The sequence below is a fragment of the Candoia aspera genome, chromosome 3 (assembly GCF_035149785.1).
Source record: "Candoia aspera isolate rCanAsp1 chromosome 3, rCanAsp1.hap2, whole genome shotgun sequence".
Taxonomy (NCBI): Eukaryota; Metazoa; Chordata; class Lepidosauria; order Squamata; family Boidae; genus Candoia; species Candoia aspera.
In genome coordinates this window covers 50,917,386-50,925,989 of record NC_086155.1, presented here as the reverse complement: position 1 = coordinate 50,925,989, position 8,604 = coordinate 50,917,386, and positions in this window count along the sequence as shown.

The following is an 8,604-nucleotide window of genomic DNA, read 5'->3' as shown; positions in this document are numbered from 1 at the left end:
TGGATCTGGCCCTCAGAATAGTACACAATACTCATATAAGGAGAGATGGAAGAAAACCAGACACGACTGTCTTACTGAAAAGCTTTCCAGCATAGAATGAATGTGTAGAACGCTCACCTAATGAAGGAGTTGGCTTCTCCTTTGCAGACAGCGTATTGGAGATTCGTCTTAACTGGGGTTCTCTTCTGTCTCCTCTCTATAACCAGTTGTCACAGAGCTTTTTTATAATCCCTCTCAGCACCTTGTGACATCAACGACTGTTCTTGTTGACACCCATGCCCCCTGAGGAGCCTGGGGTGGTTGGATACAGAGGAATATGGGAGTGGCCTATTTAGCCGGGTTGGGTAAAAAATCTGAGTTTCTAAGGCTCGTGCCGATTGCTGCCGCTGGAAATTCTGAGCTGTATTTTCATTCTGACTTCTCTTCCTCCTCTCCCTGTAACATAATCAATTTATTTTTATATGTGTAGGCCATAAACATGCCCAACGTAATTAGAATTTAGATATCCTGATATATGTCACAAACTTCTTCCATGGATTTTATCACTAATACTCTTAATTTTACGTTAGCTGGTTTCATGGTTAAGGGTTTAACTTTGCTCCCAGATTACTGTATACATCAGGTTTCTCTCTCTCTTAAATTATATAGAATCGCATGAAGATAGTATGACCCTTTTTTTTCAAGCAGGCACTTCAATTTTCATACACTGTGGAAAATTATAGCTTTTAAGTATATCCCACCATTTATCCGTATTTTTGGTATTAAAAATAAGGTGTCACACTGTAATTATGTGAACACTGAGATTCTACAAGTCAGATCTTTACTGCTGTCATAAATGATGTCTCAAATTATTGCCCAGGGTAGAATATGCCATATAGACATCTTTAATTCTGTATATCACCAGGAATATATTTATGTTGCCCAGGTATGCATTTAATTTATTCATGACTATTTCTGTTCAATATGCTATACCTCTATACAGGTAGTCCTCACTTAACAACCATTTGTTTAATGATGGTTCAGATTTTTGACAGTGCTGAAAAAGCCAACTTACAACTGGTACTCACACTTATGACTGTTGCAGCATCCCCAGGGTCATGTGATCACGATTTGGACACTTGGAAACTAGTTCACGTTTATGACCATCGCACCATCCCGTGGTCACGTTATTGCCATTTTCGGCCCTCCTGGCTGGCTTCTGGCAAGCAAAATCAAAGGGGAACTGCATAATGACCACATGGTTCACTTAACCCCATGGTGATTCACTTAATGACCACAAAAAGGTTGTAAAATTGGGCTGGATTCACTTAATGACTGCTTCACTTAGCAACCAAAATTCCAGTCCTAATTGTGGTCGTTAAGTGAGGTCTACCTGTATGTATGATAAATAATATGTAAAAGTCTGGTTCTAGATCTTTACTCAGATTTTCATATATAATTTACATTCATAAATTTAAGCCCAAATTTAGAGGTTTCAGTATCTGATTTATTCCTTTCATTAGTCTAAGCATGGATATGCAGTCCTGATTTGCTTCCAAGCATGAAGGAAACATACTTCCTTTAGACAGCTGTAGACAACATGGAAAGCCATTTGGTTTGACTAGTCTAACCTTCCTAATTTGGCACTGAAAATGGATGGGGCTGCATTTTGCCTCTGAACTTGGGCAGCACAGAGCACCAATAGACTTTATGGCAGATGCTGGGAACAGTCTCTGTAATGTGAAGTACTATGTACCTGAAAGTCCTAGAGAGAGCATTAGGATTAAGGGAAAAAATACCCAGAACTATATCTTTTTAAAAATGATGGGTGAATTTTACATTGCAAATAGTCCCTTGAAATTCTCCAGCCCACTCTGTTTGTGGGCAGAGAACTGCGGTGGCCATGTCAACTAATTTCTTGAGAAATTCTCGAACAGTTTTGGGGGTGTGGCTCCATTAGAAATGGTAGCAGAATGTAAGACCTGATTTACTTTTGGGTGCTACAAACCACATCTAGAGCAATTATTTTGGCAGTCTGCTCAGCATGTTGCATCTTATACAATGTCTCAGACCCAGAGTCATTCCAAAATATTGGGAAGGGAAAATGGGGCCCACTGCATATTTTTAAAATATTAGGGAATTTCCTGCATTCTTTTGTAAAAGATGGAGAAAAGAAAAAAACTTAAAAATAGTTGCAAACAAAATGTTCTCTGAGAAATTTCAGCTAGTACCGTAAAAATTGTTTGCCTCTTCTGTGATGGGTGACAGTAGCCCAGATCAAACAAGTCCAACTGTGGAATTTCACCCAAGTTTTATGACCAGTTTCCATCTATCATCCCAGTCAATAATGTGATGTTTGACATAAAACACTCTCTAAAAATGTGTTGGTAGTTAAGGCGCTCCCCAGAGCCTTTTGCATTTATTGTGGTTTATTGCAAATCTTATGAAGTGGGCACAGCTGTAAACCTCCAAGAAGGGCCAAATAGCTTTGCTCCTAAGATGTTTGTATCTTCCTCTGACAAATTTGTGACACCAGTTTCCATTTTAATTGAGTTTTAATTTTTTACAGCTATGATGGATGTGGCTGTGAAACAGCAGATGGTGTTGGGAACAGCAAATTAATTATCAGGAAAGGTCATCCTTTGAAAGCACAAAATCTTTCATATCTCCCCCCTTTTCTGCCAGAGAAACGTATCTGAAATTGTCTGCCAGTCATATCAGGGACAATTTTTAAAATAAAAAGTAAATAGGAGATCAATCATATTTGTATCTATTAATGTCAGAGAACAAATTCACTATGTAGATGCTGTTTCTGTAGCATGTATAGACCTAATTTTGGGGCAGAATGAGCATTTTGATACCTGGTATAATTTAGTGAGGAACCATTCATTACATGGCACAAAGATTATTTGTAGCATGAGAGGAGACAGAATCATAGCTCACAAAAGTTACTATAAAGCCACAATTAAAATTAATGGAACGAGGGTTTTGTATCAAATGTGGTTCCTAATATCTCCTGTTGATATAATTAGTACCAAATGCTCTTGGCTGCTTTCAAGCAGTGCACACAATATTTGGCTAGCTATTGAGATCATCTTTGCAGGTCCTCTGTGTCCTGTCACCTTGAGAGCAAGGTAGTTGGAATAAGGGAAGAGGGCCTTTTTGGTGGCTGCATCTTGGTTTCTAGAATTCCTCTGGTTTATGAAAACATGGATGGACACAATAGCTGCATGGTCTTCCCTTTCTGTCCTCTGGACTCTGCTGCACAGTGATATGGCATGAAGAACTTAGCCTGCGTTAATTCTTCACTGCATTTAAATTAGAAAACTCTAGATCAGTGTACTCAACAAATCATGGAACCATTCCATGGCTTCATAAGTCACAGATAGTTATAGTATTTATCCAAGTGCAAGTGTTTAATGTTTAACAAGTGGTACAGCATGCCACTGTATCAGATTAACACAATGTTGCATTGTGTTATTTTGTATTGTGTTGTGTTGTATTGTATTGGGTTTGCAATACAAAACAAGTGCTACAAAGAAAAACACTGAGACATTGTTAGGAAATGAAGGTGGTAGGCTGCTGTAACTTTCTCTCAAAGAATACACAACACCCTGCTTAAAATGTCTGAAAAAAGGAAAATGATCCTGCTGCCAGACATGCTTCATGGAAGGAGTGCTGGGACAACCATCAAAAGCAGTGGGATTAGGAAGCAATGAATTTGGGACATAAGAAGAAAATGGGGGGATGTTTATAGGTGGATAGATGAGAAAGGATAGATGATACATCTGTGAGAAAAAGAAGAATGTAGGATGAGAGAGAATGATGTGGCTTTGTATGGTTGGTCCTGAGATAGAAAGAATGTACTATAATTAGCTATATGGTGATCCTGGGTAAGAAAGAGGTTGAGGAGTAATACTCCCATCTCACAAAGAACATCTAGTTTTAAACAGATGGACTGGAAACAATTTGATCTCTTCTGAAAAGCAGACGCATTCTAATCCAGGCAGCATCTGCAGACTGTGTCAGCTAATGCACAGATACAATCTGGACAACAGCATAGCCTGCTTTATCTGTGGGTGTTCAGCTTTGCTACTGAAGAAAAGTGCCTTTGGCAACTTTTAATACATTTTTCTTAATATTAGATTTTGTCCCCTTGCATACATAAATATTTGAAATTCAGGGGTTTAAACACATGCCCATTTGCATTATCAATATTTTAAATGTGCAGCCTTTAACTTGTGTTTCTGTTCTTCCCTGCAGACTGCTTACATTTCTCCCAATTTCTCTGCAAATGTAATTCATGTTCATTCATTGGAACATAGCAGGGATGGGAGATACAATCAACAGTAAGATTTAACTCCTGCTGGGTTTGGACCACAACTCCTTTCTTTGAGAAAGAAAGCAACATTAGAATAACCACAATTGGTGAGGGCATTGTTTCTGGTTGTACTCTGTTATTTTCTCTGCCCTCTTTGCTCTGAACTCAAAGTCCCAGGACTATTGTCCATTTTTCAGCTGTGAATATTATCATTGATTTCAACAAGAGCCAATTCAGTTTCAAGCAGAGCTTCCTGTGACAAACGTTAGAGTCGCAATATCATCTTCTCTCTCTCTCCAATAAAAGAGCAGAATGACCTTGTTAAAGTAGATGTCCCCTCCTGTACTATGAAGCAGACACAAGGCCTGTTCAGATGCAAGCTATTTTTGCAAATAAATAATCTCATACTATATTTGTCCATCTCTTCGATGCTTTTGCTAGGCAGATTTCTTTAGTGAGACTGATTTTTTTCCTCATTACAATCATGTCCGGAGGTGATGAATAGCAGCCATCTACAGTTTTGGAAGCAACTAGAGTCACTTTGTGACTAACGTGGCATACAAGTTGATAATAAACAAACAAACAAACAAACTATTGGAATGAAGGTACACCCTCACCTTGCTACTGATGGCTCAACCCAATGGAAGGTGGATCCTCTCTGTGTGAATTCATCTGTTCATATTCACTGGTGTTCCTAGGTTGCGCTTCTGCATCAATATGTTAGGAATTAGTATATATCTATCAGTGGACCACACAGAGGCCCTTTGCTCAATGGCGGCATTTAACAGGCTTATTTGCTCCTCATTTCCTTTCTCTCCATTCTTACCTTCACCATATCTTAAAGGTATATATCAAGATGACAGTAATAGTATAAAATATTGCAGAGAGTGAAGGACCTTTACATATATCTATGTAAATTACTTGTACATTCAAATCAGCAAAACATTGATGCATGATATCTGAGTTCCACTGATAAAGATTGAAACATTGGCTCTCTAAAAGTTAACAATAAAAATGACCATTTTGTATTTCTGACAATGCTTCTTTACTCTCACAAAAGTCCTATAGAAGCCAACTGATATTTTGTCTTGGTTTTGAAGTCGTAGATTCAATGTTCCATGTCTTGTTAAAGAAAATTAGCTGCCAGTATGATAGGTCTAACATGAAAACAAATGTATGTTCTCATTTTTGTAAAATTAATGGGGATTTTCAAATAGCATGGGTGCATATTTTATCAGTACTTTCAATAGGCAGATGCCTGTTTTGTTTCCCAAATCTTATGCAGTTAAAGCTTACTATTTACTTGCAACTGATGAATAACATTTATTGGTGTTTGATCACTGGGGGTAGCCACTTTTCAGCTTTGACACACAAGTGACATTGAAGGCCTCCATTCCCCAGATGGTGCTGGCCTTCCATAGTGTAATCACAACAAAACTTTGCAGACTGGTACTCAGCACTGTAACAGAGAATTCTTTAGGGAGTAGTTTGACTGTTCAGCCTAAAGACAACACATTCACAGAACATTTTAATTTCATAGTACAAAAGGAGGTTCTTAGCATTGGTTCATTATGATAAGCCAATGGGCGTACTATGACACCACACATCTACTGTAGTAGCTGAAGTAGATGCTTCACATGTAGATCCAGACATAAAGAGTTTTAATTCACATTAATGGTCTCTCACATTGCTAAGTTATATGTGTCAAAACCCCATGGAGGACTCACTGTATATTTTGGCTTTATAATTTAGTTTTTATACTTCTGTGCTGCCCTGTGTCCTTTGGGCTTGGGGCAGGTTATACTGCAAAATTTTTTGCATAAATAAATCAAGGGAGGCTTTGGAGGTTGCTGGGAGCCTTGAGCCAAGTCTAGTGGGATAAACTGGAAAAATAAGCTCCTAGTAATGAAGTACTACTGGTCCCAGATTTTGATCCAGTCTTCTCAGAGCAGCCTCCAACCCTGTGGGAGCAATGGAAATGTTGGCTCAACCTCTGCTTGTCTATTGTAGCTTAGAAGATACTTTGGCCACCTACCCTCCTGGCTCCTTCCAGCCTAGCTGGTCATATTGGACTAGGACAAGAAGGCTAGTGGGAAGGATGGGCTTCTCCATCATTGGTAGCAAACTGTTGGCTGGCAGATCCTAAAGAGTACTGAACTGGTGATGGAAGGAATTGTTTTATATGACTCCAGAGCTTGCCATTAGAGAGAGAGGCTCTATGCTCATTACTGAAAGAGGAAACTGTATGCCACTCATCAAGGCTTATTTGCCCAAACTAGAGTCTGTTAGTTCTTAATGCACACACCAAAAGAGCCAAGTGGTATCTAATTGCAAAAAGAGGGAGGGGGGAGCAGTGTAGTAAAGAGGGGATTTTAAAATCACAGAAGTAATGGCCACCAACTTGGACTGTTTAAAAGGCGTTTGGACAAATACATGGACAATAAGGCTGTTAAGGTGTAATGGTCCTGAGAATGTCCTTGAGAGACAGGAGGAGTAAGATTGATGTCAGCCCTTTGAGGTAGTCCAGACAAGAAACACCATGAGTACTAACACTACTTTTATTGTAAGGTTACAGTAATAGAATCTTGCAAGTCTGAAAGTATATCTCTCCCCCCTCCTTTACAGTCCAGGAAAGTAGGGAGGGTCCTTTCTGAGATGTTTGCCACATCCCCATTCCTTCTGCGGGCTCAGCTGCCTCTTATCTGACTGTTGCCTAGTCTGTGGCTTCTCTTCCTCCTCCTGTCTCTCAAGGATATTTTCACAGACCATTACATAAGGGCTACTAATATAAACACAATATTTCCCATATTGGAGGGACTAATCCCTTAGGTATTAATTGCTGGGCAACTCAAGCTGTTGGGTGCTGCTAAACTCATCATGTTCTTCTGGTGTCTCCTGTAGGAATCTCACTGGCTACCGTAGGAATAAAATGCTACTCTGATAGACCACGGATAAACAACAGTATCTAAACATGGCTTTAGTTATTTCAATATAAGACTACCATAAATCATGTTTTGCTAGAAGAAATTTTGGAGTTTCCCAAATTCTTATTTTTTAAATGTTAAGTTTACTTCAACACATTTTAATATCAGATTGTAACAGGGAAAAAAAGCCTTATATGAATTCATACACATTTTTTACACATTTGTCCTAAGACATATTCTTTGGTTGCAGCTTTGCCTGATACACATAGCTTTGCAATTAATACACATTTCTGTATATTACTTTTAGTTATGTATACACTTGATGTGAATGTACAGCCTTTTGCAAATATTTTTATTAGAAAGCATTGCAACATTTGGAAAACTGCAGATACTAAGTGATAATTGTGTTTAGGTTTGTTCACTCGTTTAGAAATTACCACATTAAGTAGGCTTGCACGAAACTATATCTGACATTAAGCAAAGGGCAGAAAGCAATGCAGTGTGTTCAAACAATAGAAGCTAACAGCAACAATCATTCTTCCCCATTCTTCCCCTTCTCGCAAAACACATAAAGCCTATCTTGCAAGTTTATGAATTGTACTGGGCAAAATGAAGTTTTTGATCTGATCTGAATCCATGAACCCCACCATGTAATGGATAGGCAGAGAAAGGACTATCTGAACTGCCTAGGTATTACTTTGCCACTCCTTCCAACCATCTGTAAATTACTGTTCATTTCTTAACTCTGCTCAGGCATTATGGCTGCTCATATTTCTGTGACCATTAGCTGAAATGCAGCACTTGGCTGGAGTTTTCCTACTGAGCAGTGGAAGGATTAACTTTCAGAAGTCACTGGGATTTGCTCTCTGTGTATGTGGATGTTTGTGTATCTGTGCAAACTGCTGAATGCTTATTACTCTACAAAGATGGGTGGGTTTCTTCATGAATACATGTCACCCTGCAAAGCTATGTTTTCCTGTAGCCAGTAGAGGGCTTGGAACACTGAGCTGAAACAGCTACCTGAGACAGAGTTAATCTTGACTTCAGGAAAAACAACAGCAACAAAGGGAAAATTAACTATAAAGGTACCTGGGCCTTACCTCTACCCTGTCACACATTTAAATCTGTTTGATCCATTCTAATGGATTGATCTACACATTTGTGCACACACATCCAGCTTGGTTCAACTGGCTGACAGCAATTCACAGATCATGACCTGTCACATCCACTCAAGCTCACCTTAGCTAGAAGCTGCTAGGAATGAATCCAATTATAGGATAAAGAGTTTTCTTCTCTTTCCTTTTGGTAGCTACCAGTCGCCAGCTTTATCTCCATTTAACTCTTTTCCTTCTGGGTGATATCACAAGCCACTGATAAACA